Here is a 23,877-nt window from a genome sequence, read left to right on the forward strand (position 1 = left end):
CTATGCTCGGGTGGCCTCCGTTTCATGGTTCATGGTTTTCGTATTTTTGGAACGGAGCCGATCGGTCACGTGGGTCCCACGCCTCGCGTACGAAAACAAAGGAGGTTCTGCGTATTTTAAGACATAAAAGCAATAAGCATGGATAGTATTTCGGGTGCGATCATACCAGCACTAATGCACCGGATCCCATCAGAACTCCGCTGTGAAGCGTGTTTGGGCGAGAGTAGTACTAGGATGGGTGACCCCCTGGGAAGTCCTCGTGTTGCACCCCCTTTTTCGTTGCCCGTTTGCGTTTTTTAAGATTTTACGTGTAGTTTTTTTTGTTTTTTTTTTCTTTCTTGCTATTTCTATGCTCGCGTGGCCTCCGATTCATGGTTCATGGTTTTCGTATTTTTGGAACGGAGCTGATCGGTCACGTGGGTCCCACGCCTCGCGTACGAAAACAAAGGAGGTTCTGCGTCTTTTAAGACATAAAAGCAATAAGCATGGATAGTTATATCGGGTGCGATCATACCAGCACTAATGCACCGGATCCCATCAGAACTCCGCAGTTAAGCGTGCTTGGGCGAGAGTAGTACTAGGATGGGTGACCCCCGGGAAGTCCTCGTGTTGCACCCCCCTTTTTCGTTGCCCGTTTGCGTTTTTTTAGATTTTTCGTGCGGTTTTTTTTTTGATTTTTTTCTTTCTTGCTATTTCTATGCTCGCGTGGCCTCCGCTTCATGGGTGATAGTTTTCGTATTTTTGGAACGGAGCCGATCGGTCACGTGGGTCCCAAGCCTCGCGTACGAAAACAAAGGAGGTTCTGCGTCTTTTAAGACATAAAAGCAATAAGCATGGATAGTTATATCGGGTGCGATCATACCAGCACTAATGCACCGGATCCCATCAGAACTCCGCAGTTAAGCGTGCTTGGGCGAGAGTAGTACTAGGACAGGTGACCCCTTGGGAAGTCCTCGTGTTGTACCCCTTTTTCCGTTGCCCATTTGCGTTTTTTTTAGATTTTACGTGCGGTTTTTTTTTCTTTCTTGCTATTTCTATGCTCGGGTGGCCTCCGCTTCATGGTTGATGCTTTTCGTATTTTTGGAACGGAGCCGATTGGTCACGTGGGTCCCACGCCTCACGTACGAAAACAAAGGAGGTTTTGCGTCTTTTAAGACATAAAAGCAATAAGCATGGATAGTATTTCGGGTGCGATCATAGCAGCACTAATGCACCGGATCCCATCAGAACTCCGCTGTGAAGCGTGCTTGGGCGTGAGTAGTACTAGGATGGGTGACCCCTTGGGAAGTTGTCGTGTTGCACCCCCCTTTTTCGTTGCCCGTTTGCATTTTTTTAGATTTTACGTGTGGTTTTTTTTGTTTTTTTTTTCTTTCTTGCTATTTCTATGCTCGCGTGGCCTCCGCTTCATGGTTCATGGTTTTCGTATTTTTGGAACGGAGCTGATCGGTCACGTGGGTCCCACGCCTCGCGTACGAAAACAAATGAGGTTCTGCGTCTTTTAAGACATAAAAGCAATAAGCATGGATAGTTATATCGGGTGCGATCATACCAGCACTAATGCACCGGATCCCATCAGAACTCCGCAGTTAAGTGTGCTTGGGCGAGAGTAGTACTAGGATTGGTGACCCCCGGGAAGTCCTCGTGTTGCACCCCCTTTTTTCGTTGCCCGTTTGCGTTTTTTTAGATTTTACGTGCGGTTTTTTTTGTTTTTTTTCTTTCTTGCTGTTTCTATGCTCGGGTGGCCTACGCTTCATGGTTGATGGTTTTCGTATTTTTGGAACGGAGCCGATCGGTCACGTGGGTCCCACGCCTCGCGTACGAAAACAAAGGAGGTTCTGCGTCTTTTAAGACATAAAAGCAATAAGCATGGATAGTATTTCAGGTGCGATCATACCAGCACTAATGCACCGGATCCCATCAGAACTCCGCTGTGAAGCGTGCTTGGGCGAGAGTAGTACTAGGATGGGTGACCCCCTGGGAAGTCCTCGTGTTGCACCCCCCTTTTTCGTTGCCCGTTTGCGTTTTTTTAGATTTTACGTGCAATTTTTTTTTTGTTTTTTTTTTCTTTCTTGCTATTTCTATGCTCGGGTGGCATCCGTTTCATGGTTCATGGTTTTCGTATTTTTGGAACGGAGCCGATCGGTCACGTGGGTCCCACGCCTCGCGTACGAAAACAAAGGAGGTTCTGCGTCTTTTAAGACATAAAAGCAATAACCATGGATAGTATTTCGGGTGCGATCATACCAACACTAATGCACCGGATCCCATCAGAACTCTGCTGTGAAGCGTGCTTGGGCGAGAGTAGTACTAGGATGGGTGACCCCCTGGGAAGTCCTCGTGTTGCACTTCCTTTTTCGTTGCCCGTTTGCGTTTTTTTAGATTTTACGTGCGCTTTTTTTTTTGTTTTTTTTTCTTTCTTGGTATTTCTATGCTCGGGTGGCCTCCGTTTCATGGTTCATGGTTTTCGTATTTTTGGAACGGAGCCGATCGGTCACGTGGGTCCCACGCCTCGCGTACGAAAACAAAGGAGGTTCTGCGTATTTTAAGACATAAAAGCAATAAGCATGGATAGTATTTCGGGTGCGATCATACCAGCACTAATGCACCGGATCCCATCAGAACTCCGCTGTGAAGCGTGTTTGGGCGAGAGTAGTACTAGGATGGGTGACCCCCTGGGAAGTCCTCGTGTTGCACCCCCTTTTTCGTTGCCCGTTTGCGTTTTTTAAGATTTTACGTGTAGTTTTTTTTTGTTTTTTTTTTCTTTCTTGCTATTTTTATGCTCGCGTGGCCTCCGATTCATGGTTCATGGTTTTCGTATTTTTGGAACGGAGCCGATCGGTCACGTGGGTCCCAAGCCTCGCGTACGAAAACAAAGGAGGTTCTGCGTCTTTTAAGACATAAAAGCAATAAGCATGGATAGTTATATCGGGTGCGATCATACCAGCACTAATGCACCGGATCCCATCAGAACTCCGCAGTTAAGCGTGCTTGGGCGAGAGTAGTACTAGGATAGGTGACCCCTTGGGAAGTCCTCGTGTTGCACCCCTTTTTTCGTTGCCCGTTTGCGTTTTTTTAGATTTTACGTACGGTTTTTTTTTCTTTCTTGCTATTTCTATGCTCGGGTGGCCTCCGCTTCATGGTTGATGCTTTTCGTATTTTTGGAACGGAGCCGATTGGTCACGTGGGTCCCACGCCTCGCGTACGAAAACAAAGGAGGTTCTGCGTCTTTTAAGACATAAAAGCAATAAGCATGGATAGTATTTCGGGTGCGATCATAGCAGCACTAATGCACCGGATCCCATCAGAACTCCGCTGTGAAGCGTGCTTGGGCATGAGTAGTACTAGGATGGGTGACCCCCTGGGAAGTTGTCGTGTTGCACCCCCCTTTTTCGTTGCCCGTTTGCATTTTTTTAGATTTTACGTGTGGTTTTTTTTGTTTTTTTTTTCTTTCTTGCTATTTCTATGCTCGCGTGGCCTCCGATTCATGGTTCATGGTTTTCGTATTTTTGGAACGGAGCTGATCGGTCACGTGGGTCCCACGCCTCGCGTACGAAAACAAAGGAGGTTCTGCGTCTTTTAAGACATAAAAGCAATAAGCATGGATAGTTATATCGGGTGCGATCATACCAGCACTAATGCACCGGATCCCATCAGAACTCCGCAGTTTAGTGTGCTTGGGCGAGAGTAGTACTAGGATGGGTGACCCCCGGGAAGTCCTCGTGTTGCACCCCCTTTTTTCGTTGCCCGTTTGCGTTTTTTTAGATTTTACGTGCGGTTTTTTTTGTTTTTTTTCTTTCGTGCTGTTTCTATGCTCGGGTGGCCTACGCTTCATGGTTGATGGTTTTCGTATTTTTGGAACGGAGCCGATCGGTCACGTGGGTCCCACGCCTCGCGTACGAAAACAAAGGAGGTTCTGCGTCTTTTAAGACATAAAAGCAATAACCATGGATAGTATTTCGGGTGCGATCATACCAGCACTAATGCACTGGATCCCATCAGAACTCTGCTGTGAAGCGTGCTTGGGCGAGAGTAGTACTAGGATGGGTGACCCCCTGGGAAGTCCTCGTGTTGCACCTCCTTTTTCGTTGCCCGTTTGCGTTTTTTTAGATTTTATGTGCGCTTTTTTTTTTGTTTTTTTTTCTTTCTTGGTATTTCTATGCTCGGGTGGCCTCCGTTTCATGGTTCATGGTTTTCGTATTTTTGGAACAGAGCCGATCGGTCACGTGGGTCCCACGCCTCGCGTACGAAAACAAAGGAGGTTCTGCGTCTTTTAAGACATAAAAGCAATAAGCACGGATAGTATTTCGGGTGCGATCATACCAGCACTAATGCACCGGATCCCATCAGAACTCCGCTGTGAAGCGTGCTTGGGCAAGAGTAGTACTAGGATGGGTGACCCCCTGGGATGTCCTCGTGTTGCACCCCCTTTTTCGTTGCCCGTTTGCGTTTTTTAAGATTTTACGTGTGGTTTTTTTTGTTTTTTTTCTTTCTTGCTATTTCTATGCTCGCGTGGCCTCCGATTCATGGTTCATGGTTTTCGTATTTTTGGAACGGAGCTGATCGGTCACGTGGGTCCCACGCCTCGCGTACGAAAACAAAGGAAGTTCTGCGTCTTTTAAGACATAAAAGCAATAAGCATGGATAGTTATATCGGGTGCGATCATACCAGCACTAATGCACCGAATCCCATCAGAACTCCGCAGTTAAGCGTGCTTGGGCGAGAGTAGTACTAGGATGGGTGACCCCCGGGAAGTCCTCGTGTTGCACCCCCCTTTTTCGTTGCCCGTTTGCGTTTTTTTAGATTTTTCGTGCGGTTTTTTTTTGATTTTTTTCTTTTTGCAATTTCTATGCTCGCGTGGCCTCCGCTTCATGGGTGATAGTTTTCGTATTTTTGGAACAGAGCCGATCGGTCACGTGGGTCCCAAGCCTCGCGTACGAAAACAAAGGAGGTTCTGCGTCTTTTAAGACATAAAAGCAATAAGCATGGATAGTTATATCGGGTGCGATCATACCAGCACTAATGCACCGGATCCCATCAGAACTCCGCAGTTAAGCGTGCTTGGGCGAGAGTAGTACTAGGATAGGTGACCCCTTGGGAAGTCCTCGTGTTGCACCCCTTTTTTCGTTGTCCGTTTGCGTTTTTTTTAGATTTTACGTGCGGTTTTTTTTTCTTTCTTGCTATTTCTATGCTCGGGTGGCCTCCGCTTCATGGTTGATGCTTTTTGTATTTTTGGAACGGAGCCGATTGGTCACGTGGGTCCCACGCCTCGCGTACGAAAACAAAGGAGGTGCTGCGTCTTTTAAGACATAAAAGCAATAAGCATGGATAGTATTTCGGGTGCGATCATAGCAGCACTAATGCACCGGATCCCATCAGAACTCCGCTGTGAAGCGTGCTTGGGCGTGAGTAGTACTAGGATGGGTGACCCCCTGGGAAGTTGTCGTGTTGCACCCCCCTTTTTCGTTGCCCGTTTGCATTTTTTTAGATTTTACGTGTGGTTTTTTTTGTTTTTTTTTCTTTCTTGCTATTTCTATGCTCGCGTGGCCTCCGCTTCATGGTTCATGGTTTTCGTATTTTTGGAACGGAGCTGATCGGTCACGTGGGTCCCACGCCTCGCGTACGAAAACAAAGGAGGTTCTGCGTCTTTTAAGACATAAAAGCAATAAGCATGGATAGTTATATCGGGTGCGATCATACCAGCACTAATGCACCGGATCCCATCAGAACTCCGCAGTTAAGTGTGCTTGGGCGAGAGTAGTACTAGGATGGGTGACCCCCGGGAAGTCCTCGTGTTGCACCCCCTTTTTTCGTTGCCCGTTTGCGTTTTTTTAGATTTTACGTGCGGTTTTTTTTGTTTTTTTTTCTTTCTTGCTGTTTCTATGCTCGGGTGGCCTACGCTTCATGGTTGATGATTTTCGTATTTTTGGAACGGAGCCGATCGGTCACGTGGGTCCCACGCCTCGCGTACGAAAACAAAGGAGGTTCTGCGTCTTTTAAGACATAAAAGCAATAAGCATGGATAGTATTTCGGGTGCGATCATACCAGCACTAATGCACCGGATCCCATCAGAACTCCGCTGTGAAGCGTGCTTGGGCGAGAGTAGTACTAGGATGGGTGACCCCCTGGGAAGTTGTCGTGTTGCACCCCCCTTTTTCGTTGCCCGTTTGCGTTTTTTTAGATTTTACGTGCAGTTTTTTTTTTGTTTTTTTTTCTTTCTTGCTATTTCTATGCTCGGGTGGCATCCGTTTCATGGTTCATGGTTTTCGTATTTTTGGAACGGAGCCGATCGGTCACGTGGGTCCCACGCCTCGCGTACGAAAACAAAGGAGGTTCTGCGTCTTTTAAGACATAAAAGCAATAACCATGGATAGTATTTCGGGTGCGATCATACCAACACTAATGCACCGGATCCCATCAGAACTCTGCTGTGAAGCGTGCTTGGGCGAGAGTAGTACTAGGATGGGTGACCCCCTGGGAAGTCCTCGTGTTGCACTTACTTTTTCGTTGCCCGTTTGCGTTTTTTTAGATTTTACGTGCGCTTTTTTTTTTGTTTTTTTTTCTTTCTTGGTATTTCTATGCTCGGGTGGCCTCCGTTTCATGGTTCATGGTTTTCGTATTTTTGGAAACGGAGCCGATCGGTCACGTGGGTCCCACGCCTCGCGTACGAAAACAAAGGAGGTTCTGCGTATTTTAAGACATAAAAGCAATAAGCATGGATAGTATTTCGGGTGCGATCATACCAGCACTAATGCACCGGATCCCATCAGAACTCCGCTGTGAAGCGTGTTTGGGCGAGAGTAGTACTAGGATGGGTGACCCCCTGGGAAGTCCTCGTGTTGCACCCCCTTTTTCGTTGCCCGTTTGCGTTTTTTAAGATTTTACGTGTAGTTTTTTTTGTTTTTTTTTCTTTCTTGCTATTTCTATGCTCGCGTGGCCTCCGATTCATGGTTCATGGTTTTCGTATTTTTGGAACGGAGCTGATCGGTCACGTGGGTCCCACGCCTCGCGTACGAAAACAAAGGAGGTTCTGCGTCTTTTAAGACATAAAAGCAATAAGCATGGATAGTTATATCGGGTGCGATCATACCAGCACTAATGCACCGGATCCCATCAGAACTCCGCAGTTAAGCGTGCTTGGGCGAGAGTAGTACTAGGATGGGTGACCCCCGGGAAGTCCTCGTGTTGCACCCCCCTTTTTCGTTGCCCGTTTGCGTTTTTTTAGATTTTTCGTGCGGTTTTTTTTTTGATTTTTTTCTTTCTTGCAATTTCTATGCTCGCGTGGCCTCCGCTTCATGGGTGATAGTTTTCGTATTTTTGGAACGGAGCCGATCGGTCACGTGGGTCCCAAGCCTTGCGTACGAAAACAAAGGAGGTTCTACGTCTTTTAAGACATAAAAGCAATAAGCATGGATAGTTATATCGGGTGCGATCATACCAGCACTAATGCACCGGATCCCATCAGAACTCCGCAGTTAAGCGTGCTTGGGCGAGAGTAGTACTAGGATAGGTGACCCCTTGGGAAGTCCTCGTGTTGCACCCCTTTTTTCGTTGCCCGTTTGCGTTTTTTTAGATTTTACGTGCGGTTTTTTTTTTCTTTCTTGCTATTTCTATGCTCGGGTGGCCTCCGCTTCATGGTTGATGCTTTTCGTATTTTTGGAACGGAGCCGATTGGTCACGTGGGTCCCACGCCTCGCGTACGAAAACAAAGGAGGTTCTGCGTCTTTTAAGACATAAAAGCAATAAGCATGGATAGTATTTCGGGTGCGATCATAGCAGCACTAATGCACCGGATCCCATCAGAACTCCGCTGTGAAGCGTGCTTGGGCGTGAGTAGTACTAGGATGGGTGACCCCCTGGGAAGTTGTCGTGTTGCACCCCCCTTTTTCGTTGCCCGTTTGCATTTTTTTAGATTTTACATGTGGTTTTTTTTGTTTTTTTTTTCTTTCTTGCTATTTCTATGCTCGCGTGGCCTCCGCTTCATGGTTCATGGTTTTCGTATTTTTGGAACGGGGCTGATCGGTCACGTGGGTCCCACGCCTCGCGTACGAAAACAAAGGAGGTTCTGCGTCTTTTAAGACATAAAAGCAATAAGCATGGATAGTTATATCGGGTGCGATCATACCAGCACTAATGCACCGGATCCCATCAGAACTCCGCAGTTAAGTGTGCTTGGGCGAGAGTAGTACTAGGATGGTTGACCCCCGGGAAGTCCTCGTGTTGCACCCCTTTTTTCGTTGCCCGTTTGCGTTTTTTTAGATTTTACGTGCGGTTTTTTTTGTTTTTTTTCTTTCGTGCTGTTTCTATGCTCGGGTGGCCTACGCTTCATGGTTGATGGTTTTCGTATTTTTGGAACGGAGCCGATCGGTCACGTGGGTCCCACGCCTCGCGTACGAAAACAAAGGAGGTTCTGCGTCTCTTAAGACATAAAAGCAATAAGCATGGATAGTATTTCGGGTGCGATCATACCAGCACTAATGCACCGGATCCCATCAGAACTCCGCTGTGAAGCGTGCTTGGGCGAGAGTAGTACTAGGATGGGTGACCCCCTGGGAAGTTCTCGTGTTGCACCCCCTTTTTCGTTGCCCGTTTGCGTTTTTTTAGATTTTACGTGCAGTTTTTTTTTTGTTTTTTTTTCTTTCTTGCTAATTCTATGCTCGGGTGGCATCCGTTTCATGGTTCATGGTTTTCGTATTTTTGGAACGGAGCCGATCGGTCACGTGGGTCCCACGCCTCGCGTACGAAAACAAAGGAGGTTCTGCGTCTTTTAAGACATAAAAGCAATAACCATGGATAGTATTTCGGGTGCGATCATACCAGCACTAATGCACCGGATCCCATCAGAACTCTGCTGTGAAGCGTGCTTGGGCGAGAGTAGTACTAGGATGGGTGACCCCCTGGGAAGTCCTCGTGTTGCACTTCCTTTTTCGTTGCCCGTTTGCGTTTTTTTAGATTTTACGTGCGCTTTTTTTTTTTGTTTTTTTTTATTTCTTGGTATTTCTATGCTCGGGTGGCCTCCGTTTCATGGTTCATGGTTTTCGTATTTTTGGAACGGAGCCGATCGGTCACGTGGGTCCCACGCCTCGCGTACGAAAACAAAGGAGGTTCTGCGTATTTTAAGACATAAAAGCAATAAGCATGGATAGTATTTCGGGTGCGATCATACCAGCACTAATGCACCGGATCCCATCAGAACTCCGCTGTGAAGCGTGTTTGGGCGAGAGTAGTACTAGGATGGGTGACCCCCTGGGAAGTCCTCGTGTTGCACCCCCTTTTTCGTTGCCCGTTTGCGTTTTTTAAGATTTTACGTGTAGTTTTTTTTGTTTTTTTTTTCTTTCTTGCTATTTCTATGCTCGCGTGGCCTCCGATTCATGGTTCATGGTTTTCGTATTTTTGGAACGGAGCTGATCGGTCACGTGGGTCCCACGCCTCGCGTACGAAAACAAAGGAGGTTCTGCGTCTTTTAAGACATAAAAGCAATAAGCATGGATAGTTATATCGGGTGCGATCATACCAGCACTAATGCACCGGATCCCATCAGAACTCCGCAGTTAAGCGTGCTTGGGCGAGAGTAGTTCTAGGATGGGTGACCCCCGGGAAGTCCTCGTGTTGCACCCCCCTTTTTCGTTGCCCGTTTGCGTTTTTTTAGATTTTACGTGCGGTTTTTTTTTTTTTGATTTTTTTCTTTCTTGCTATTTCTATGCTCGCGTGGCCTCCGCTTCATGGGTGATAGTTTTCGTATTTTTGGAACGGAGCCGATCGGTCACGTGGGTCCCAAGCCTCGCGTACGAAAACAAAGGAGGTTCTGCGTCTTTTAAGATATAAAAGCAATAAGCATGGATAGTTATATCGGGTGCGATCATACCAGCACTAATGCACCGGATCCCATCAGAACTCCGCAGTTAAGCGTGCTTGGGCGAGAGTAGTACTAGGATAGGTGACCCCTTGGGAAGTCCTCGTGTTGCACCCCTTTCGTTGCCCGTTTGCGTTTTTTTAGATTTTACGTGCGATTTGTTTTTTCTTTCTTGCTATTTCTATGCTCGGGTGGCCTCCGCTTCATGGTTGATGCTTTTCGTATTTTTGGAATGGAGCTGATTGGTCACGTGGGTCCCACGCCTCGCGTACGAAAACAAAGCAGGTTCTGCGTCTTTTAAGACATACAAGCAATAAGCATGGATAGTATTTCGGGTGCGATCATACCAGCACTAATGCACCGGATCCCATCAGAACTCCGCTGTGAAGCGTGCTTGGGCGTGAGTAGTACTAGGATGGGTGACCCCCTGGGAAGTTGTCGTGTTGCACCCCACTTTTTCGTTGCCCGTTTGCGTTTTTTTAGATTTTACGTGTGGTTTTTTTTGTTTTTTTTTCTTTCTTGCTATTTCTATGCTCGCGTGGCCTCCGCTTCATGGTTCATGGTTTTCGTATTTTTGGAACGGAGCTGATCGGTCACGTGGGTCCCACGCCTCGCGTACGAAAACAAAGAAGGTTCTGCGTCTTTTAAGACATAAAAGCAATAAGCATGGATAGTATTTCGGGTGCGATCATACCATCACTAATGCACCGGATCCCATCAGAACTCCGCTGTGAAGCGTGCTTGGGCGAGAGTAGTACTAGGATGGGTGACCCCCTGGGAAGTCCTCGTGTTGCACCCCCCTTTTTCGTTGCCCGTTTGCGTTTTTTTAGATTTTACGTGCAGTTTTTTTTTTTGTTTTTTTTTCTTTCTTGCTATTTCTATGCTCGGGTGGCCTCCGTTTCATGGTTCATGGTTTTCGTATTTTTGGAACGGAGCCGATCGGTCATGTGGGTCCCACGCCTCGCGTACGAAAACAAAGGAGGTTCTGCATCTTTTAAGACAAAAAAGCAATAACCATGGATAGTATTTCGGGTGCGATCATACCAGCACTAATGCACCGGATCCCATCAGAACTCTGCTGTGAAGCGTGCTTGGGCGAGAGTAGTACTAGGATGGGTGACCCCCTGGGAAGTCCTCGTGTTGCACCCCCGTTTTTCGTTGCCCGTTTGCGTTTTTTTAGATTTTACGTGCGGTTTTTTTTTGTTTTTTTTTCTTTCTTGCTATTTCTATGCTCGCGTGGCCTCCGCTTCATGGTTCATGGTTTTCGTATTTTTGGAACGGAGCTGATCGGTCACGTGGGTCCCACTCCTCGCGTACGAAAACAAAGGAGGTTCTGCGTCTTTTAAGACATAAAAACAATAAGCATGCATAGTATTTCGGGTGCGATCATACCAGCACTAATGCACCGGATCCCATCAGAACTCCGCGGTGAAGCGTACTTGGGCGAGAGTAGTACTAGGATGGGTGACCCCCTGGGAAGTCCTCGTGTTGCACCCCCCTTTTTCGTTGCCCGTTTGCGTTTTTTTAGATTTTACGTGCGGTTTATTTTTTGTTTTTTTTTCTTTCTTGGTATTTCTTTGCTCGGGTGGCCTCTGTTTCATGGTTCATGGTTTTCGTATTTTTGGAACGGAGCCGATCGGTCACGTGGGTCCCACGCCTCGCGTACGAAAACAAAGGAGGTTCTGCGTCTTTTAAGACATAAAAACAATAAGCATGGATAGTATTTCGGGTGCGATCATACCAGCACTAATGCACCGGATCCCATCAGAACTCCGCTGTGATGCGTGCTTGGGCGAGAGTAGTACTAGGATGGGTGACCCCCTGGGAAGTCCTCGTGTTGCACCCCCCTTTTTCATTGCCCGTTTGCGTTTTTTAAGATTTTACGTGTGGTTTTTTTGTTTTTTTTTCTTTCTTGCTATTTCTATGCTCGCGTGGCCTCCGCTTCATGGTTGATGCTTTTCGTATTTTTGGAACGGAGCTGATCGGTCACGTGGGTCCCACGCCTCGCGTACGAAAACAAAGGAGGTTCTGCGTCTTTTAAGACATAAAAGCAATAAGCATGGATAGTTATATCGGGTGCGATCATACCAGCACTAATGCACCGGATCCCATCAGAACTCCGCAGTTAAGCGTGCTTGGGCGAGAGTAGTACTAGGATGGGTGACCTCCTGGGAAGTTGTTGTGTTGCACCCCACTTTTTCGTTGCCCGTTTGCGTTTTTTTAGATTTTACGTGCGGTTTTTTTTTGTTTTTTTTTCTTTCTTGCTATTTCTATGCTCGGGTGGCCTCTGTTTCATGGTTCATGGTTTTCGTATTTTTGGAACGGAGCCGATCGGTCACGTGGGTCCCACGCCTCGCGTACGAAAACAAATGAGGTTCTGCGTCTTTTAAGACATAAAAACAATAAGCATGGATAGTATTTCGGATGCGATCATACCAGCACTAATGCACCGGATCCCATCAGAACGCCGCTGTGATGCGTGCTTAGGCGAGAGTAGTACTAGGATGGGTGACCCTCTGGGAAGTCCTCGTGTTGCACCCCCCTTTTTCATTGCCCGTTTGCGTTTTTTAAGATTTTACGTGTGGTTTTTTTGTTTTTTTTTTCTTTCTTGCTATTTCTATGCTCGCGTGGCCTCCGATTCATGGTTCATGGTTTTCGTATTTTTGGAACGGAGCTGATCGGTCACGTGGGTCCCACGCCTCGCGTACGAAAACAAAGGAGGTTCTGCGTCTTTTAAGACATAAAAGCAATAAGCATGGATAGTTATATCGGGTGCGATCATACCAGCACTAATGCACCGGATCCCATCAGAACTCCGCAGTTAAGCGTGCTTGGGCGAGAGTAGTACTAGGATGGGTGACCCCCGGGAAGTCCTCGTGTTGCACCCCCCTTTTTCGTTGCCCGTTTCGTTTTTTTAGATTTTACGTGCGGTTTTTTTTTGTTTTTTTTTCTTTTCTTCTATTTCTATGCTCGGGTGGCCTCCGCTTCATGGGTGATAGTTTTCGTATTTTTGGAACGGAGCCGATCGGTCACGTGGGTCCCACGCCTCGCGTACGAAAACAAAGGAGGTTCTGCGTCTTTTAAGACATAAAAGCAATAAGCATGGATAGTTATATCGGGTGCGATCATACCAGCACTAATGCACCGGATCCCATCAGAACTCCACAGTTAAGCGTGCTAGGGCGAGAGTAGTACTAGGATGGGTGACCCATTGGGAAGTCCTCGTGTTGCACCCCTTTTTTCGTTGCCCGTTTGCGTTTTTTTAGATTTTATGTGCGGTTTTTTTTTTCTTTCTTGCTATTTCTATGCTCGGGTGGCCTCCGCTTCATGGTTGATGCTTTTCGTATTTTTGGAACGGAGCTGATTGGTCACGTGGGTCCCACGCCTCGCGTACGAAAACAAAGGAGGTTCTGCGTCTTTTAAGACATAAAAGCAATAAGCATGGATAGTTATATCGGGTGCGATCATACCAGCACTAATGCACCAGATCCCATCACAACTCCGCAGTTAAGTGTGCTTGGGCGAGAGTAGTACTAGGATGGGTGACCCCAGGGAAGTCCTCGTGTTGCACCCCCTTTTTTCGTTGCCCGTTTGCGTTTTTTTAGATTTTACGTGCGGTTTTTTTATTTTTTTTTCTTTCTTGCTATTTCTATGCTCGGGTGGCCTCCGCTTCATGGTTGATGCTTTTCGTATTTTTGGAACGGAGCCGATCGGTCACGTGGGTCCCACGCCTCGCGTACGAAAACAAAGGAGGTTCTGCGTCTTTTAAGATATAAAAGCAATAAGCATGAATAGTATTTCGGGTGCGATCATACCAGCACTAATGCACCAGATCACATCAAAACTCCGCAGTTAAGCGTGCTTGGGCGAGAGTAGTACTAGGATGGGTGACCCCCTGGGAAGTCCTCGTGTTGCACCCCCCTTTTTCGTTGCCCATTTACGTTTTTTTAGATTTTACGTGCGGTTTTTTTTTGTTTTTTTTTCTTTCTTGCTATTTCTATGCTCGGGTGGCCTCCGCTTCATGGTTGATGCTTTTCGTATTTTTGGAACGGAGCCGATCGGTCACGTGGGTTCCACGCCTCGCGTACGAAAACAAAGGAGGTTCTGCGTCTTTTAAGACATAAAAGCAATAAGCATGGATAGTATTTCGGGTGCGATCATACCATCACTAATGCACCGGATCCCATCAGAACTCCGCTGTGAAGCGTGCTTGGGCGAGAGTAGTACTAGGATGGGTGACCCCCTGGGAAGTCCTCGTGTTGCACCCCCCTTTTTCGTTGCCCGTTTGCGTTTTTTTAGATTTTACGTGCGGTTTTTTTTTTCTTTTTTTTTTTCTTTCTTGCTATTTCTATGCTCGGGTGGCCTCCGTTTCATGGTTCATGGTTTTCGTATTTTTGGAACGGAGCCGATCGGTCACGTGGGTCCCACGCCTCGCGTACGAAAACAAAGGAGGTTCTGCGTCTTTTAAGACAAAAAAGCAATAACCATGGATAGTATTTCGGGTGCGATCATACCAGCACTAATGCACCGGATCCCATCAGAACTCTGCTGTGAAGCGTGCATGGGCGAGAGTAGTACTAGGATGGGTGACCCCCTGGGAAGTCCTCGTGTTGCACCCCCCTTTTACGTTGCCCGTTTGCGTTTTTTTACATTTTACGTGCGGTTTTTTTTTGTTTTTTTTTCTTTCTTGCTATTTCTATGCTCGCGTGGCCTCCGCTTCATGGTTCATGGTTTTCGTATTTTTGGAACGGAGCCGATCGGTCACGTGGGTCCCACTCCTCGCGTACGAAAACAAAGGAGGTTCTGCGTCTTTTAAGACATAAAAACAATAAGGATGCATAGTATTTCGGGTGCGATCATACCAGCACTAATGCACCGGATCCCATCAGAACTCCGCGGTGAAGCGTGCTTGGGCGAGAGTAGTACTAGGATGGGTGACCCCTTGGGAAGTCCTCGTGTTGCACCCCCCTTTTTCGTTGCCCGTTTGCGTTTTTTTAGATTTTACGTGCGGTTTTTTTTTTGTTTTTTTTTTCTTTCTTGGTATTTCTATGCTCGGGTGGCCTCTGTTTCATGGTTCATGGTTTTCGTATTTTTGGAACGGAGCCGATCGGTCACGTGGGTCCCACGCCTCGCGTACGAAAACAAAGGAGGTTCTGCGTCTTTTAAGACATAAAAACAATAAGCATGGATAGTATTTCGGGTGCGATCATACCAGCACTAATGCACCGGATCCCATCAGAACTCCGCTGTGATGCGTGCTTGGGCGAGAGTAGTACTAGGATGGGTGACCCCCTGGGAAGTCCTCGTGTTGCACCCCCCTTTTTCATTGCCCGTTTGCGTTTTTTAAGATTTTACGTGTGGTTTTTTTGTTTTTTTTTCTTTCTTGCTATTTCTATGCTCGCGTGGCCTCCGATTCATGGTTCATGGTTTTCGTATTTTTGGAACGGAGCTGATCGGTCACGTGGGTCCCACGCCTCGCGTACGAAAACAAAGGAGGTTCTGCGTCTTTTAAGACATAAAAGCAATAAGCATGGATAGTTATATCGGGTGCGATCATACCTGCACTAATGCACCGGATCCCATCAGAACTCCGCAGTTAAGCGTGCTTGGGCGAGAGTAGTACTAGGATGGGTGACCCCCGGGAAGTCCTCGTGTTGCACCCCCCTTTTTCGTTGCCCGTTTGCGTTTTTTTAGATTTTACGTGCGGTTTTTTTTTGTTTTTTTTTCTTTCTTGCTATTTCTATGCTCGGGTGGCCTCTGCTTCATGGGTGATAGTTTTCGTATTTTTGGAACGGAGCCGATCGGTCACGTGGGTCCCACGCCTCGCGTACGAAAACAAAGGAGGTTCTACGTCTTTTAAGACATAAAAGCAATAAGCATGGATAGTTATATCGGGTGCGATCATACCAGCACTAATGCACCGGATCCCATCAGAACTCCACAGTTAAGCGTGCTAGGGCGAGAGTAGTACTAGGATGGGTGACCCATTGGGAAGTCCTCGTGTTGCACCCCTTTTTTCGTTGCCCGTTTGCGTTTTTTTAGATTTTATGTGCGGTTTTTTTTTTCTTTCTTGCTATTTCTATGCTCGGGTGGCCTCCGCTTCATGGTTGATGCTTTTCGTATTTTTGGAACGGAGCTGATTGGTCACGTGGGTCCCACGCCTCGCGTACGAAAACAAAGGAGGTTCTGCGTCTTTTAAGACATAAAAGCAATAAGCATGGATAGTTATATCGGGTGCGATCATACCAGCACTAATGCACCGGATCCCATCACAACTCCGCAGTTAAGTGTGCTTGGGCGAGAGTAGTACTAGGATGGGTGACCGCAGGGAAGTCCTCGTGTTGCACCCCCTTTTTTCGTTGCCCGTTTGCGTTTTTTTAGATTTTACGTGCGGTTTTTTTATTTTTTTTTCTTTCTTGCTATTTCTATGCTCGGGTGGCCTCCGCTTCATGGTTGATGCTTTTCGTATTTTTGGAACGGAGCCGATCGGTCACGTGGGTCCCACGCCTCGCGTACGAAAATAAAGGAGGTTCTGCGTCTTTTAAGATATAAAAGCAATAAGCATGAATAGTATTTCGGGTGCGATCATACCAGCACTAATGCACCAGATCACATCAAAACTCCGCAGTTAAGCGTGCTTGGGCGAGAGTAGTACTAGGATGGGTGACCCCCTGGGAAGTCCTCGTGTTGCACCCCCCTTTTTCGTTGCCCATTTACGTTTTTTTAGATTTTACGTGCGGTTTTTTTTTGTTTTTTTTTCTTTCTTGCTATTTCTATGCTCGGGTGGCCTCCACTTCATGGTTGATGCTTTTCGTATTTTTGGAACGGAGCCGATCGGTCACGTGGGTTCCACGCCTCGCGTACGAAAACAAAGGAGGTTTTGCGTCTTTTAATACATAAAAGCAATAAGCATGGATAGTATTTCGGGTGCGATCATACCAGCACTAATGCACCGGATCCCATCAGAACTCCGCTGTGATGCGTGCTTGGGCGAGAGCAGTACTAGGATGGGTGACCCACCGGGAAGTCCTCGTGTTGCACCCCCCTTTTTCGTTGCCCGTTTGCGTTTTTTTAGATTTTACGTGTGGTTTTTTTTGTTTTTTTTTCTTTCTTGCTATTTCTATGCTCGCGTGGCCTCCGCTTCATGGTTCATGGTTTTCGTATTTTTGGAACGGAGCTGATCGGTCACGTGGGTCCCACGCCTCGCGTACGAAAAAAAGGAGATTCTGCGTCTTTTAAGACATAAAAGCAATAAGCATGGATAGTTATATCGGGTGCGATTATACCAGCACTATTGCACCGGATCCCATCAGAACTCCGCAGTTAAGTGTGCTTGGGCGAGAGTAGTACTAGGATGGGTGACCCCCGGAAAGTCCTCGTGTTGCACCCCCCCTTTTTCGTTGCCCGTTTGCGTTTTTTTAGATTTTACGTGCGGTTTTTTTTTGTTTTTTTTCTTTCTTGCTATTTCTATGCTCGGGTGGCCTCCGCTTCATGGTTGATGGTTTTCGTATTTTTGGAACGAAGCCGATCGGTCACGTGGGTCCCACGCCTCGCGTATGAAAACAAAGGAGGTTCTGCGTCTTTTAAGACATAAAAGCAATAAGCATGGATAGTATTTCGGGTGCGATCATACCAGCACTAATTCACTGGATCCCATCAGAACTCCGCAGTTAAGCGTGCTTGGGCGAGAGTAGTACTAGGATGTGTGACCCCTTGGGAAGTCCTCATGTTGCACCCCCCTTTTTCGTTGCCCGTTTGCATTTTTTTAAATTTTACGTGCGGTTTTTTTTTGTTTTTTTTCTTTCTTGCTATTTCTATGCTCGGGTGGCCTCCGCTTCATGGTTGATGGTTATCGTATTTTTGGAACAGAGCCGATCGGTCACGTGGGTTCCACGCCTCGTGTACGAAAACAAAGGAGGTTCTGCGTCTTTTAAGACATAAAAGCAATAAGCATGAATAGTATTTCGGGTGCGATCATACCAGCACTAATGCACCGGATCCCATCAGAACTCCGCAGTTAAGCGTGCTTGGGCGAGAGTAGTACTAGGATGGGTGACCCCCTGGGAAGTCCTCGTGTTGCACCCCCCCTTTTTCGTTGCCCGTTTGCGTTTTTTTAGATTTTACGTGCGGTTTTTTTTTGTTTTTTTTTCTTTCTTGCTATTTCTATGCTCGGGTGGCCTCCGTTTCATGGTTCATGGTTTTCGTATTTTTGGAACGGAGCCGATCGGTCATGTGGGTCCCACGCCTCGCGTACGAAAACAAAGGAGGTTCTGCGTCTTTTAAGACATAAAAGCAATAAGCATGGATAGTATTTCGGGTGCGATCATACCAGCACTAATGCACCGGATCCCATCAGAACTCCGCTGTGAAGCGTGCTTGGGCGAGAGTAGTACTAGGATGGGTGAACCCCTGGGAAGTCCTCGTGTTGCACCCCCCTTTTTCTTTGCCCGTTTGCGTTTTTTAAGATTTTACGTGTGGTTTTTTTGTTTTTTTTTCTTTCTTGCTATTTCTATGCTCGCGTGGCCTCCAATTCATGGTTCATGGTTTTCGTATTTTTGGAACGGAGCTGATCGGTCACGTGGGTCCCACGCCTCGCGTACGAAAACAAAGGAGGTTCTGCGTCTTTTAAGACATAAAAGCAATAAGCATGGATAGTTATATCGGGTGCGATCATACCAGCACTAATGCACCGGATCCCATCAGAACTCCGCAGTTAAGCGTGCTTAGGCGAGAGTAGTACTAGGATGGGTGACCCCCGGGAAGTCCTCGTGTTGCACCCCCCTTTATCGTTGCCCGTTTGCGTTTTTTTAGATTTTACGTGCGGTTTTTTTTTTGTTTTTTTTCTTTCTTGCTATTTCTATGCTCGGGTGGCCTCCGCTTCATGGGTGATAGTTTTCGTATTTTTGGAACGGAGCCGATCGGACACGTGGGTCCCACGCCTCGCGTAAGAAAACAAAGGAGGTTCTGCGTCTTTTAAGACATAAAAGCAATAAGCATGGATAGTTATATCGGGTGCGATCATACCAGCACTAATGCACCGGATCCCATCAGAACTCCGCAGTTAAGCGTGCTTGGGCGAGAGTAGTACTAGGATGGGTGACCCCTTGGGAAGTCCTCGTGTTGCACCCCTTTTTTCGTTGCCCGTTTGCGTTTTTTTAGATTTTACGTGCGGTTTTTTTTCTTTCTTGGTATTTCTATGCTCGGGTGGCCTCCGCTTCATGGTTGATACTTTTCGTATTTTTGGAACGGAGCCGATTGGTCACGTGGGTCCCACGCCTCGCGTACGAAAACAAAGGAGGTTCTGCGTCTTTTAAGACATAAAAGCAATAAGCATGGATAGTATTTCGGGTGCGATCATACCAGCACTAATGCATCGGATCCCATCAGAACTCCGCTGTGAAGCGTGCTTGGGCGAGAGTAGTACTAGGATGGGTGACCCCCTGGGAAGTTGTCGTGTTGCACCCCCCTTTTTCGTTGCCCGTTTGCGTTTTTTTAGATTTTACGTGTGGTTTTTTTTGTTTTTTTTTTCTTTCTTGCTATTTCTATGCTCGCGTGGCCTCCGCTTCATGGTTCATGGTTTTCGTATTTTTGGAACGGAGCTGATCGGTCACGTGGGTCCCACGCCTCGCGTACGAAAACAAAGGAGGTTCTGCGTCTTTTAAGACATAAAAACAATAAGCATGCATAGTATTTCGGGTGCGATCATACCAGCACTAATGCACCGGATCCCATCAGAACTCCGCGGTGAAGCGTGCTTGGGCGAGAGTAGTACTAGGATGGGTGACCCCTTGGGAAGTCCTCGTGTTGCACCCCCCTTTTTCGTTGCCCGTTTGCGTTTTTTTAGATTTTACGTGCGGTTTTTTTTTGTTTTTTTTTTCTTTCTTGGTATTTCTATGCTCGGGTGGCCTCTGTTTCATGGTTCATGGTTTTCGTATTTTTGGAACGGAGCCGATCGGTCACGTGGGTCCCACGCCTCGCGTACGAAAACAAAGGAGGTTCTGCGTCTTTTAAGACATAAAAACAATAAGCATGGATAGTATTTCGGGTGCGATCATACCAGCACTAATGCACCGGATCCCATCAGAACTCCGCTGTGATGCGTGCTTGGGCGAGAGTAGTACTAGGATGGGTGACCCCCTGGGAAGTCCTCGTGTTGCACCCCCCTTTTTCATTGCCCGTTTGCGTTTTTTAAGATTTTACGTGTGGTTTTTTTGTTTTTTTTTTCTTTCTTGCTATTTCTTTGCTCGCGTGGCCTCCGATTCATGGTTCATGGTTTTCGTATTTTTGGAACGGAGCTGATCGGTCACGTGGGTCCCACGCCTCGCGTACGAAAACAAAGGAGGTTCTGCGTCTTTTAAGATATAAAAGCAAAAAGCATGGATAGTTATATCGGGTGCGATCATACCAGCACTAATGCACCGGATCCCATCAGAACTCCGCAGTTAAGCGTGCTTGGGCGAGAGTAGTACTAGGATGGGTGACCCCCGGGAAGTCCTCGTGTTGCACCCCCCTTTTTCGTTGCCCGTTTGCGTTTTTTTAGATTTTACGTGCGGTTTTTTTTTTGTTTTTTTTTCTTTCTTGCTATTTCTATGCTCGGGTGGCCTCCGCTTCATGGGTGATAGTTTTCGTATTTTTGGAACGGAGCCGATCGGTCACGTGGGTCCCACGCCTCGCGTACGAAAACAAAGGAGGTTCTACGTCTTTTAAGACATAAAAGCAATAAGCATGGATAGTTATATCGGGTGCGATCATACCAGCACTAATGCACCGGATCCCATCAGAACTCCACAGTTAAGCGTGCTAGGGCGAGAGTAGTACTAGGATGGGTGACCCATTGGGAAGTCCTCGTGTTGCACCCCTTTTTTCGTTGCCCGTTTGCGTTTTTTTAGATTTTATGTGCGGTTTTTTTTTCTTTCTTGCTATTTCTATGCTCGGGTGGCCTCCGCTTCATGGTTGATGCTTTTCGTATTTTTGGAACGGAGCTGATTGGTCACGTGGGTCCCACGCCTCGCGTACGAAAACAAAGGAGGTTCTGCGTCTTTTAAGACATAAAAGCAATAAGCATGGATAGTTATATCGGGTGCGATCATACCAGCACTAATGCACCGGATCCCATCAGAACTCCGCAGTTAAGTGTGCTTGGGCGAGAGTAGTACTAGGATGGGTGACCCCAGGGAAGTCCTCGTGTTGCACCCCCTTTTTTCGTTGCCCGTTTGCGTTTTTTTAGATTTTACGTGCGGTTTTTTTATTTTTTTTTTCTTTCTTGCTATTTCTATGCTCGGGTGGCCTCCGCTTCATGGTTGATGCTTTTCGTATTTTTGGAACGGAGCCGATCGGTCACGTGGGTCCCACGCCTCGCGTACGAAAACAAAGGAGGTTCTGCGTCTTTTAAGATATAAAAGCAATAAGCATGATTAGTATTTTGGGTGCGATCATACCAGCACTAATGCACCAGATCACATCAAAACTCCGCAGTTAAGCGTGCTTGGGCGAGAGTAGTACTAGGATGGGTGACCCCCTGGGAAGTCCTCGTGTTGCACCCCCCTTTTTCGTTGCCCATTTACGTTTTTTTAGATTTTACGTGCGGTTTTTTTTTGTTTTTTTTTTCTTTCTTGCTATTTCTATGCTCGGGTGGCCTCCGCTTCATGGTTGATGCTTTTCGTATTTTTGGAACGGAGCCGATCGGTCACGTGGGTTCCACGCCTCGCGTACGAAAACAAAGGAGGTTCTGCGTCTTTTAAGACATAAAAGCAATAAGCATGGATAGTATTTCGGGTGCGATCATACCAGCACTAATGCACCGGATCCCATCAGAACTCCGCTGTGATGCGTGCTTGGGCGAGAGCAGTACTAGGATGGGTGACCCACCGGGAAGTCCTCGTGTTGCACCCCCCTTTTTCGTTGCCCGTTTGCGTTTTTTTAGATTTTACGTGTGGTTTTTTTTGTTTTTTTTTTCTTTCTTGCTATTTCTATGCTCGCGTGGCCTCCGCTTCATGGTTCATGGTTTTCGTATTTTTGGAACGGAGCTGATCGGTCACGTGGGTCCCACGCCTCGCGTACGAAAAAAAGGAGATTCTGCGTCTTTTAAGACATAAAAGCAATAAGCATGGATAGTTATATCGGGTGCGATTATACCAGCACTATTGCACCGGATCCCATCAGAACTCCGCAGTTAAGTGTGCTTGGGCGAGAGTAGTACTAGGATGGGTGACCCCCGGAAAGTCCTCGTGTTGCACCCCCCCTTTTTCGTTGCCCGTTTGCGTTTTTTTAGATTTTACGTGCGGTTTTTTTTTGTTTTTTTTCTTTCTTGCTATTTCTATGCTCGGGTGGCCTCCGCTTCATGGTTGATGGTTTTCGTATTTTTGGAACGGAGCCGATCGGTCACGTGGGTCCCACGCCTCGCGTATGAAAACAAAGGAGGTTCTGCGTCTTTTAAGACATAAAAGCAATAAGCATGGATAGTATTTCGGGTGCGATCATACCAGCACTAATTCACTGGATCCCATCAGAACTCCGCAGTTAAGCGTGCTTGGGCGAGAGTAGTACTAGGATGTGTGACCCCTTGGGAAGTCCTCGTGTTGCACCCCCCCTTTTTCGTTGCCCGTTTGCATTTTTTTAAATTTTACGTGCGGTTTTTTTTTGTTTTTTTTCTTTCTTGCTATTTCTATGCTCGGGTGGCCTCCGCTTCATGGTTGATGGTTATCGTATTTTTGGAACAGAGCCGATCGGTCACGTGGGTTCCACGCCTCGTGTACGAAAACAAAGGAGGTTCTGCGTCTTTTAAGACATAAAAGCAATAAGCATGAATAGTATTTCGGGTGCGATCATACCAGCAATAATGCATCGGATCCCATCAGAACTCCGCAGTTAAGCGTGCTTGGGCGAGAGTAGTACTAGGATGGGTGACCCCCTGGGAAGTCCTCGTGTTGCACCCCCCCCTTTTTCGTTGCCCGTTTGCGTTTTTTTAGATTTTACGTGCGGTTTTTTTTTGTTTTTTTTTCTTTCTTGCTATTTCTATGCTCGGGTGGCCTCCGTTTCATGGTTCATGGTTTTCGTATTTTTGGAACGGAGCCGATCGGTCACGTGGGTCCCACGCCTCGCGTACGAAAACAAAGCAGGTTCTGCGTCTTTTAAGACATAAAAGCAATAAGCATGGATAGTATTTCGGGTGCGATCATACAAGCACTAATGCACCGGATCCCATCAGAACTCTGCTGTGAAGCGTGCTTGGGCGAGAGTAGTACTAGGATGGGTGACCCCCTGGGAAGTCCTCGTGTTGCACCTCCTTTTTCGTTGCCCGTTTGCGTTTTTTTAGATTTTACGTGCAGTTTTTTTTTTGTTTTTTTTCTTTCTTGCTATTTCTATGCTCGCGTGGCCTCCGCTTCATGGTTCATGGTTTTCGTATTTTTGGAACGGATCTGATCGGTCACGTGGGTCCCACGCCTCGCGTACGAAAACAAAGGTGGTTCTGCGTCTTTTAAGACATAAAAACAATAAGCATGGATAGCATTTCGGGTGCGATCATACCAGCACTAATGCACCGGATCCCATCAGAACTCCGCTTTGAAGCGTGCTTGGGCGAGAGTAGTACTAGGATGGGTGACCCCCTGGGAAGTCCTCGTGTTGCACCCCCTTTTTCGTTGCCCGTTTGCGTTTTTTTAGTTTTTACGTGCGGTTTTTTTTTTGTTTTTTTTTTCTTTCTTGGTATTTCTATGCTCGGGTGGCCTCCGTTTCATGGTTCATGGTTTTCGTATTTTTGGAACGGAGCCGCTCGGTCATGTGGGTCCCACGCCTCGCGTACGAAAACAAAGGAGGTTCTGCGTCTTTTAAGACATAAAAGCAATAAGCATGGATAGTATTTCGGGTGCGATCATACCAGCACTAATGCACCGGATCCCATTAGAACTCCGCTGTGCAGCGTGCTTGGGCGAGAGTAGTACTAGGATGGGTGAACCCCTGGGAAGTCCTCGTGTTGCACCCCCCTTTTTCTTTGCCCGTTTGCGTTTTTTAAGATTTTACGTGTGG

The 23,877-nt window shown here is 46.9% G+C and overlaps 69 non-coding genes across 69 annotated transcripts; all 69 read left to right on the top strand.

Moving 5' to 3' along the window:
- The first annotated feature begins 152 nt into the window (after positions 1-152).
- Positions 153-271, top strand: LOC145146899 (5S ribosomal RNA). Its single transcript, XR_013727823.1, has one exon. It is a non-coding gene; the product is annotated as a 5S ribosomal RNA (ribosomal RNA).
- A 229-nt stretch (positions 272-500) lies between these two features.
- LOC145145087 (5S ribosomal RNA) lies at positions 501-618 on the top strand. Its single transcript, XR_013726077.1, has one exon. It is a non-coding gene; the product is annotated as a 5S ribosomal RNA (ribosomal RNA).
- A 230-nt stretch (positions 619-848) lies between these two features.
- LOC145148587 (5S ribosomal RNA) lies at positions 849-967 on the top strand. Its single transcript, XR_013729465.1, has one exon. It is a non-coding gene; the product is annotated as a 5S ribosomal RNA (ribosomal RNA).
- A 219-nt stretch (positions 968-1,186) lies between these two features.
- LOC145150296 (5S ribosomal RNA) lies at positions 1,187-1,305 on the top strand. Its single transcript, XR_013731115.1, has one exon. It is a non-coding gene; the product is annotated as a 5S ribosomal RNA (ribosomal RNA).
- Positions 1,306-1,535: 230 nt separating this feature from the next.
- LOC145149211 (5S ribosomal RNA) lies at positions 1,536-1,653 on the top strand. The gene has a single exon (XR_013730064.1). It is a non-coding gene; the product is annotated as a 5S ribosomal RNA (ribosomal RNA).
- Positions 1,654-1,880: 227 nt separating this feature from the next.
- LOC145146891 (5S ribosomal RNA) lies at positions 1,881-1,999 on the top strand. The gene has a single exon (XR_013727815.1). It is a non-coding gene; the product is annotated as a 5S ribosomal RNA (ribosomal RNA).
- Positions 2,000-2,230: 231 nt separating this feature from the next.
- LOC145150175 (5S ribosomal RNA) lies at positions 2,231-2,349 on the top strand. The gene has a single exon (XR_013731000.1). It is a non-coding gene; the product is annotated as a 5S ribosomal RNA (ribosomal RNA).
- A 229-nt stretch (positions 2,350-2,578) lies between these two features.
- On the top strand, positions 2,579-2,697 carry LOC145146901 (5S ribosomal RNA). Its single transcript, XR_013727824.1, has one exon. It is a non-coding gene; the product is annotated as a 5S ribosomal RNA (ribosomal RNA).
- Positions 2,698-2,927: 230 nt separating this feature from the next.
- LOC145141813 (5S ribosomal RNA) lies at positions 2,928-3,046 on the top strand. The gene has a single exon (XR_013722986.1). It is a non-coding gene; the product is annotated as a 5S ribosomal RNA (ribosomal RNA).
- A 218-nt stretch (positions 3,047-3,264) lies between these two features.
- On the top strand, positions 3,265-3,383 carry LOC145150719 (5S ribosomal RNA). Its single transcript, XR_013731526.1, has one exon. It is a non-coding gene; the product is annotated as a 5S ribosomal RNA (ribosomal RNA).
- Positions 3,384-3,613: 230 nt separating this feature from the next.
- On the top strand, positions 3,614-3,731 carry LOC145149293 (5S ribosomal RNA). Its single transcript, XR_013730143.1, has one exon. It is a non-coding gene; the product is annotated as a 5S ribosomal RNA (ribosomal RNA).
- Positions 3,732-3,958: 227 nt separating this feature from the next.
- Positions 3,959-4,077, top strand: LOC145149158 (5S ribosomal RNA). Its single transcript, XR_013730014.1, has one exon. It is a non-coding gene; the product is annotated as a 5S ribosomal RNA (ribosomal RNA).
- A 229-nt stretch (positions 4,078-4,306) lies between these two features.
- On the top strand, positions 4,307-4,425 carry LOC145149835 (5S ribosomal RNA). Its single transcript, XR_013730677.1, has one exon. It is a non-coding gene; the product is annotated as a 5S ribosomal RNA (ribosomal RNA).
- A 227-nt stretch (positions 4,426-4,652) lies between these two features.
- On the top strand, positions 4,653-4,770 carry LOC145148756 (5S ribosomal RNA). The gene has a single exon (XR_013729626.1). It is a non-coding gene; the product is annotated as a 5S ribosomal RNA (ribosomal RNA).
- A 228-nt stretch (positions 4,771-4,998) lies between these two features.
- On the top strand, positions 4,999-5,117 carry LOC145141835 (5S ribosomal RNA). The gene has a single exon (XR_013722988.1). It is a non-coding gene; the product is annotated as a 5S ribosomal RNA (ribosomal RNA).
- Positions 5,118-5,336: 219 nt separating this feature from the next.
- Positions 5,337-5,455, top strand: LOC145150120 (5S ribosomal RNA). Its single transcript, XR_013730947.1, has one exon. It is a non-coding gene; the product is annotated as a 5S ribosomal RNA (ribosomal RNA).
- A 229-nt stretch (positions 5,456-5,684) lies between these two features.
- LOC145146475 (5S ribosomal RNA) lies at positions 5,685-5,802 on the top strand. Its single transcript, XR_013727419.1, has one exon. It is a non-coding gene; the product is annotated as a 5S ribosomal RNA (ribosomal RNA).
- A 228-nt stretch (positions 5,803-6,030) lies between these two features.
- Positions 6,031-6,149, top strand: LOC145147873 (5S ribosomal RNA). Its single transcript, XR_013728767.1, has one exon. It is a non-coding gene; the product is annotated as a 5S ribosomal RNA (ribosomal RNA).
- Positions 6,150-6,379: 230 nt separating this feature from the next.
- Positions 6,380-6,498, top strand: LOC145150454 (5S ribosomal RNA). Its single transcript, XR_013731279.1, has one exon. It is a non-coding gene; the product is annotated as a 5S ribosomal RNA (ribosomal RNA).
- Positions 6,499-6,728: 230 nt separating this feature from the next.
- LOC145146902 (5S ribosomal RNA) lies at positions 6,729-6,847 on the top strand. The gene has a single exon (XR_013727825.1). It is a non-coding gene; the product is annotated as a 5S ribosomal RNA (ribosomal RNA).
- A 228-nt stretch (positions 6,848-7,075) lies between these two features.
- LOC145145088 (5S ribosomal RNA) lies at positions 7,076-7,193 on the top strand. Its single transcript, XR_013726078.1, has one exon. It is a non-coding gene; the product is annotated as a 5S ribosomal RNA (ribosomal RNA).
- Positions 7,194-7,423: 230 nt separating this feature from the next.
- Positions 7,424-7,542, top strand: LOC145141847 (5S ribosomal RNA). The gene has a single exon (XR_013722989.1). It is a non-coding gene; the product is annotated as a 5S ribosomal RNA (ribosomal RNA).
- Positions 7,543-7,761: 219 nt separating this feature from the next.
- On the top strand, positions 7,762-7,880 carry LOC145150122 (5S ribosomal RNA). The gene has a single exon (XR_013730948.1). It is a non-coding gene; the product is annotated as a 5S ribosomal RNA (ribosomal RNA).
- A 230-nt stretch (positions 7,881-8,110) lies between these two features.
- Positions 8,111-8,228, top strand: LOC145148444 (5S ribosomal RNA). Its single transcript, XR_013729328.1, has one exon. It is a non-coding gene; the product is annotated as a 5S ribosomal RNA (ribosomal RNA).
- Positions 8,229-8,454: 226 nt separating this feature from the next.
- Positions 8,455-8,573, top strand: LOC145142395 (5S ribosomal RNA). Its single transcript, XR_013723455.1, has one exon. It is a non-coding gene; the product is annotated as a 5S ribosomal RNA (ribosomal RNA).
- Positions 8,574-8,802: 229 nt separating this feature from the next.
- On the top strand, positions 8,803-8,921 carry LOC145148551 (5S ribosomal RNA). Its single transcript, XR_013729431.1, has one exon. It is a non-coding gene; the product is annotated as a 5S ribosomal RNA (ribosomal RNA).
- A 230-nt stretch (positions 8,922-9,151) lies between these two features.
- On the top strand, positions 9,152-9,270 carry LOC145146904 (5S ribosomal RNA). The gene has a single exon (XR_013727827.1). It is a non-coding gene; the product is annotated as a 5S ribosomal RNA (ribosomal RNA).
- Positions 9,271-9,499: 229 nt separating this feature from the next.
- LOC145148388 (5S ribosomal RNA) lies at positions 9,500-9,617 on the top strand. The gene has a single exon (XR_013729275.1). It is a non-coding gene; the product is annotated as a 5S ribosomal RNA (ribosomal RNA).
- Positions 9,618-9,850: 233 nt separating this feature from the next.
- LOC145141858 (5S ribosomal RNA) lies at positions 9,851-9,969 on the top strand. Its single transcript, XR_013722990.1, has one exon. It is a non-coding gene; the product is annotated as a 5S ribosomal RNA (ribosomal RNA).
- A 216-nt stretch (positions 9,970-10,185) lies between these two features.
- LOC145148217 (5S ribosomal RNA) lies at positions 10,186-10,304 on the top strand. Its single transcript, XR_013729112.1, has one exon. It is a non-coding gene; the product is annotated as a 5S ribosomal RNA (ribosomal RNA).
- Positions 10,305-10,532: 228 nt separating this feature from the next.
- LOC145148518 (5S ribosomal RNA) lies at positions 10,533-10,651 on the top strand. Its single transcript, XR_013729399.1, has one exon. It is a non-coding gene; the product is annotated as a 5S ribosomal RNA (ribosomal RNA).
- Positions 10,652-10,882: 231 nt separating this feature from the next.
- On the top strand, positions 10,883-11,001 carry LOC145146870 (5S ribosomal RNA). Its single transcript, XR_013727794.1, has one exon. It is a non-coding gene; the product is annotated as a 5S ribosomal RNA (ribosomal RNA).
- A 229-nt stretch (positions 11,002-11,230) lies between these two features.
- LOC145147763 (5S ribosomal RNA) lies at positions 11,231-11,349 on the top strand. The gene has a single exon (XR_013728655.1). It is a non-coding gene; the product is annotated as a 5S ribosomal RNA (ribosomal RNA).
- Positions 11,350-11,579: 230 nt separating this feature from the next.
- On the top strand, positions 11,580-11,698 carry LOC145148339 (5S ribosomal RNA). Its single transcript, XR_013729227.1, has one exon. It is a non-coding gene; the product is annotated as a 5S ribosomal RNA (ribosomal RNA).
- Positions 11,699-11,926: 228 nt separating this feature from the next.
- LOC145143982 (5S ribosomal RNA) lies at positions 11,927-12,045 on the top strand. The gene has a single exon (XR_013725006.1). It is a non-coding gene; the product is annotated as a 5S ribosomal RNA (ribosomal RNA).
- A 229-nt stretch (positions 12,046-12,274) lies between these two features.
- LOC145151183 (5S ribosomal RNA) lies at positions 12,275-12,393 on the top strand. The gene has a single exon (XR_013731951.1). It is a non-coding gene; the product is annotated as a 5S ribosomal RNA (ribosomal RNA).
- A 229-nt stretch (positions 12,394-12,622) lies between these two features.
- Positions 12,623-12,740, top strand: LOC145145090 (5S ribosomal RNA). Its single transcript, XR_013726080.1, has one exon. It is a non-coding gene; the product is annotated as a 5S ribosomal RNA (ribosomal RNA).
- A 229-nt stretch (positions 12,741-12,969) lies between these two features.
- Positions 12,970-13,088, top strand: LOC145145433 (5S ribosomal RNA). The gene has a single exon (XR_013726406.1). It is a non-coding gene; the product is annotated as a 5S ribosomal RNA (ribosomal RNA).
- Positions 13,089-13,308: 220 nt separating this feature from the next.
- LOC145150832 (5S ribosomal RNA) lies at positions 13,309-13,426 on the top strand. The gene has a single exon (XR_013731644.1). It is a non-coding gene; the product is annotated as a 5S ribosomal RNA (ribosomal RNA).
- Positions 13,427-13,653: 227 nt separating this feature from the next.
- LOC145148607 (5S ribosomal RNA) lies at positions 13,654-13,772 on the top strand. The gene has a single exon (XR_013729485.1). It is a non-coding gene; the product is annotated as a 5S ribosomal RNA (ribosomal RNA).
- Positions 13,773-14,001: 229 nt separating this feature from the next.
- On the top strand, positions 14,002-14,120 carry LOC145148519 (5S ribosomal RNA). The gene has a single exon (XR_013729400.1). It is a non-coding gene; the product is annotated as a 5S ribosomal RNA (ribosomal RNA).
- Positions 14,121-14,352: 232 nt separating this feature from the next.
- LOC145148015 (5S ribosomal RNA) lies at positions 14,353-14,471 on the top strand. The gene has a single exon (XR_013728914.1). It is a non-coding gene; the product is annotated as a 5S ribosomal RNA (ribosomal RNA).
- Positions 14,472-14,700: 229 nt separating this feature from the next.
- LOC145145428 (5S ribosomal RNA) lies at positions 14,701-14,819 on the top strand. Its single transcript, XR_013726401.1, has one exon. It is a non-coding gene; the product is annotated as a 5S ribosomal RNA (ribosomal RNA).
- Positions 14,820-15,050: 231 nt separating this feature from the next.
- On the top strand, positions 15,051-15,169 carry LOC145148340 (5S ribosomal RNA). The gene has a single exon (XR_013729228.1). It is a non-coding gene; the product is annotated as a 5S ribosomal RNA (ribosomal RNA).
- A 228-nt stretch (positions 15,170-15,397) lies between these two features.
- LOC145145982 (5S ribosomal RNA) lies at positions 15,398-15,515 on the top strand. Its single transcript, XR_013726931.1, has one exon. It is a non-coding gene; the product is annotated as a 5S ribosomal RNA (ribosomal RNA).
- A 230-nt stretch (positions 15,516-15,745) lies between these two features.
- LOC145145434 (5S ribosomal RNA) lies at positions 15,746-15,864 on the top strand. The gene has a single exon (XR_013726407.1). It is a non-coding gene; the product is annotated as a 5S ribosomal RNA (ribosomal RNA).
- Positions 15,865-16,084: 220 nt separating this feature from the next.
- Positions 16,085-16,202, top strand: LOC145150578 (5S ribosomal RNA). The gene has a single exon (XR_013731393.1). It is a non-coding gene; the product is annotated as a 5S ribosomal RNA (ribosomal RNA).
- A 227-nt stretch (positions 16,203-16,429) lies between these two features.
- Positions 16,430-16,548, top strand: LOC145148608 (5S ribosomal RNA). Its single transcript, XR_013729486.1, has one exon. It is a non-coding gene; the product is annotated as a 5S ribosomal RNA (ribosomal RNA).
- Positions 16,549-16,777: 229 nt separating this feature from the next.
- LOC145150289 (5S ribosomal RNA) lies at positions 16,778-16,896 on the top strand. Its single transcript, XR_013731107.1, has one exon. It is a non-coding gene; the product is annotated as a 5S ribosomal RNA (ribosomal RNA).
- A 228-nt stretch (positions 16,897-17,124) lies between these two features.
- LOC145149707 (5S ribosomal RNA) lies at positions 17,125-17,242 on the top strand. The gene has a single exon (XR_013730559.1). It is a non-coding gene; the product is annotated as a 5S ribosomal RNA (ribosomal RNA).
- Positions 17,243-17,471: 229 nt separating this feature from the next.
- LOC145150317 (5S ribosomal RNA) lies at positions 17,472-17,590 on the top strand. The gene has a single exon (XR_013731137.1). It is a non-coding gene; the product is annotated as a 5S ribosomal RNA (ribosomal RNA).
- A 228-nt stretch (positions 17,591-17,818) lies between these two features.
- LOC145136477 (5S ribosomal RNA) lies at positions 17,819-17,937 on the top strand. The gene has a single exon (XR_013720484.1). It is a non-coding gene; the product is annotated as a 5S ribosomal RNA (ribosomal RNA).
- Positions 17,938-18,167: 230 nt separating this feature from the next.
- On the top strand, positions 18,168-18,286 carry LOC145148732 (5S ribosomal RNA). Its single transcript, XR_013729603.1, has one exon. It is a non-coding gene; the product is annotated as a 5S ribosomal RNA (ribosomal RNA).
- Positions 18,287-18,514: 228 nt separating this feature from the next.
- On the top strand, positions 18,515-18,632 carry LOC145148354 (5S ribosomal RNA). The gene has a single exon (XR_013729242.1). It is a non-coding gene; the product is annotated as a 5S ribosomal RNA (ribosomal RNA).
- A 230-nt stretch (positions 18,633-18,862) lies between these two features.
- LOC145153333 (5S ribosomal RNA) lies at positions 18,863-18,981 on the top strand. Its single transcript, XR_013733848.1, has one exon. It is a non-coding gene; the product is annotated as a 5S ribosomal RNA (ribosomal RNA).
- A 217-nt stretch (positions 18,982-19,198) lies between these two features.
- Positions 19,199-19,317, top strand: LOC145149363 (5S ribosomal RNA). The gene has a single exon (XR_013730220.1). It is a non-coding gene; the product is annotated as a 5S ribosomal RNA (ribosomal RNA).
- A 229-nt stretch (positions 19,318-19,546) lies between these two features.
- Positions 19,547-19,665, top strand: LOC145145429 (5S ribosomal RNA). Its single transcript, XR_013726402.1, has one exon. It is a non-coding gene; the product is annotated as a 5S ribosomal RNA (ribosomal RNA).
- Positions 19,666-19,895: 230 nt separating this feature from the next.
- On the top strand, positions 19,896-20,014 carry LOC145148341 (5S ribosomal RNA). The gene has a single exon (XR_013729229.1). It is a non-coding gene; the product is annotated as a 5S ribosomal RNA (ribosomal RNA).
- Positions 20,015-20,243: 229 nt separating this feature from the next.
- LOC145145092 (5S ribosomal RNA) lies at positions 20,244-20,361 on the top strand. Its single transcript, XR_013726082.1, has one exon. It is a non-coding gene; the product is annotated as a 5S ribosomal RNA (ribosomal RNA).
- A 231-nt stretch (positions 20,362-20,592) lies between these two features.
- LOC145145435 (5S ribosomal RNA) lies at positions 20,593-20,711 on the top strand. Its single transcript, XR_013726408.1, has one exon. It is a non-coding gene; the product is annotated as a 5S ribosomal RNA (ribosomal RNA).
- Positions 20,712-20,930: 219 nt separating this feature from the next.
- LOC145147086 (5S ribosomal RNA) lies at positions 20,931-21,048 on the top strand. The gene has a single exon (XR_013728001.1). It is a non-coding gene; the product is annotated as a 5S ribosomal RNA (ribosomal RNA).
- Positions 21,049-21,276: 228 nt separating this feature from the next.
- LOC145148609 (5S ribosomal RNA) lies at positions 21,277-21,395 on the top strand. The gene has a single exon (XR_013729487.1). It is a non-coding gene; the product is annotated as a 5S ribosomal RNA (ribosomal RNA).
- A 230-nt stretch (positions 21,396-21,625) lies between these two features.
- Positions 21,626-21,744, top strand: LOC145150290 (5S ribosomal RNA). The gene has a single exon (XR_013731108.1). It is a non-coding gene; the product is annotated as a 5S ribosomal RNA (ribosomal RNA).
- Positions 21,745-21,973: 229 nt separating this feature from the next.
- LOC145149710 (5S ribosomal RNA) lies at positions 21,974-22,091 on the top strand. The gene has a single exon (XR_013730561.1). It is a non-coding gene; the product is annotated as a 5S ribosomal RNA (ribosomal RNA).
- Positions 22,092-22,320: 229 nt separating this feature from the next.
- LOC145148710 (5S ribosomal RNA) lies at positions 22,321-22,439 on the top strand. The gene has a single exon (XR_013729582.1). It is a non-coding gene; the product is annotated as a 5S ribosomal RNA (ribosomal RNA).
- Positions 22,440-22,668: 229 nt separating this feature from the next.
- Positions 22,669-22,787, top strand: LOC145146297 (5S ribosomal RNA). Its single transcript, XR_013727248.1, has one exon. It is a non-coding gene; the product is annotated as a 5S ribosomal RNA (ribosomal RNA).
- A 231-nt stretch (positions 22,788-23,018) lies between these two features.
- Positions 23,019-23,137, top strand: LOC145150249 (5S ribosomal RNA). The gene has a single exon (XR_013731070.1). It is a non-coding gene; the product is annotated as a 5S ribosomal RNA (ribosomal RNA).
- A 228-nt stretch (positions 23,138-23,365) lies between these two features.
- LOC145148386 (5S ribosomal RNA) lies at positions 23,366-23,484 on the top strand. The gene has a single exon (XR_013729273.1). It is a non-coding gene; the product is annotated as a 5S ribosomal RNA (ribosomal RNA).
- A 230-nt stretch (positions 23,485-23,714) lies between these two features.
- Positions 23,715-23,833, top strand: LOC145150502 (5S ribosomal RNA). The gene has a single exon (XR_013731324.1). It is a non-coding gene; the product is annotated as a 5S ribosomal RNA (ribosomal RNA).
- Positions 23,834-23,877: the final 44 nt, after the last annotated feature.

The sequence above is a fragment of the Lactuca virosa genome, chromosome 1 (assembly GCF_052849685.1).
Source record: "Lactuca virosa cultivar CGN04683 chromosome 1, Lactuca_virosa_CGN04683_v6, whole genome shotgun sequence".
NCBI classification, from domain to species: Eukaryota; Viridiplantae; Streptophyta; class Magnoliopsida; order Asterales; family Asteraceae; genus Lactuca; species Lactuca virosa.